This window comes from Echinops telfairi, unplaced genomic scaffold (assembly GCF_000313985.2).
Source record: "Echinops telfairi isolate 266 unplaced genomic scaffold, ASM31398v2 ScPeMD7_5868;HRSCAF=6743_0, whole genome shotgun sequence".
NCBI lineage: Eukaryota > Metazoa > Chordata > Mammalia > Afrosoricida > Tenrecidae > Echinops > Echinops telfairi.
Window position 1 is genome coordinate 992424 of NW_022109767.1, and position 1245 is coordinate 993668.

Below are 1245 nucleotides of genomic sequence, written 5' to 3' on the forward strand. Positions count from 1 at the left end.
CTTAATCCATGGTGACTACCATCTGGACTTCCTTGACTTAATCTGATAAATAACTCACTACTAAGCAAATATAGACATTGTTAATTTGAAAAAAAAAAAGAAAGATGCCAATGTTGTGCTTTGTAGACCTAAATTTGTGTTTTTAGGCAAAGGGAAAGGTATTATGTAGCCATGTGTAGCATACGTGGGTTACACTCCAGTGAAAACGGCTGTAAGTCTTTAAAAAGCCGTTGAAATGAAAAACAGTTGGAAGTTTGAACTCCAGGAACGATGGTGTACTGAAGGGTTTTCAGTGGCTGGTTTTCCAGGGAAATTGAGAGGCCTTCCTTCGGGTCACCTTTGGCTGGACTGAATCTCCAACCTCTGCTGTGATGTGTTAGCCTTTACCCAAGGGCTTGAGTGACCACAGTAAGTTAAGAGTGTAAGTCGTTTGGTCTTTACAATTTAGGCTATTTCAGGAGAACGGAGGCTTGAGATCATTCCAGGAGGGCACAAAGGTGTGCTGTCTGTGGGTGTCTTTCTGAACGATATTTTAAAAAGGCTTCCGTTTGTTAGAGTTCAGTTTTCACGGAAGGATGCCTAAGTTAAACACGTGCATCTGGTCAAAGCAGAAAAGATGTATTGGCATTATTGACGAGGAAAATAGTATCAATAGCAGACATCTTTGATTTGTCAGTTTTTGTCTCCATTTTAAAAAAAGTGTTAGTGGTATATAATTCAATAGTTCAATAACGAAGAAGAGTTATACAATCACTACCACATTAAATTTTAGGACATTTTCTTCATTGTTATACTGTTATTAGCGCCCCTTTCAGCCCAATTTCCCCTGCCATGCCCCAAGGAACCATTAATCCAGTTGCTGTCTCTAGATTTAACTATCCTAAACTTCATATACAGCAAATACGTTTAAAACAAAAAAACTAACAACAGTAAGTAAAATGACAGGTTGATAGATTAGGGATCAAGGGCGATTATCCTCCCTAATGCCATCATTAGACAAGAGACAGTGGTCCCTGCCACAATAAAGGGGTTGGGAAGAAATCAGAACACTAATTAGACACCTATGGGAAAATCCAAACTGAGCAGGTTCCTACCCCAGTCACCAAGGCTCAGGTGGGAAGTCCACCTGGGCACATACTAGGCACCAGCAATGTGACATCACACAGATGCGCCTAAAAGTCAGCCAATAAGATCAGCCAGTACCCTCAACCAAGCCTCACTAGCCAGTGGTGATTTTTAAAAAAG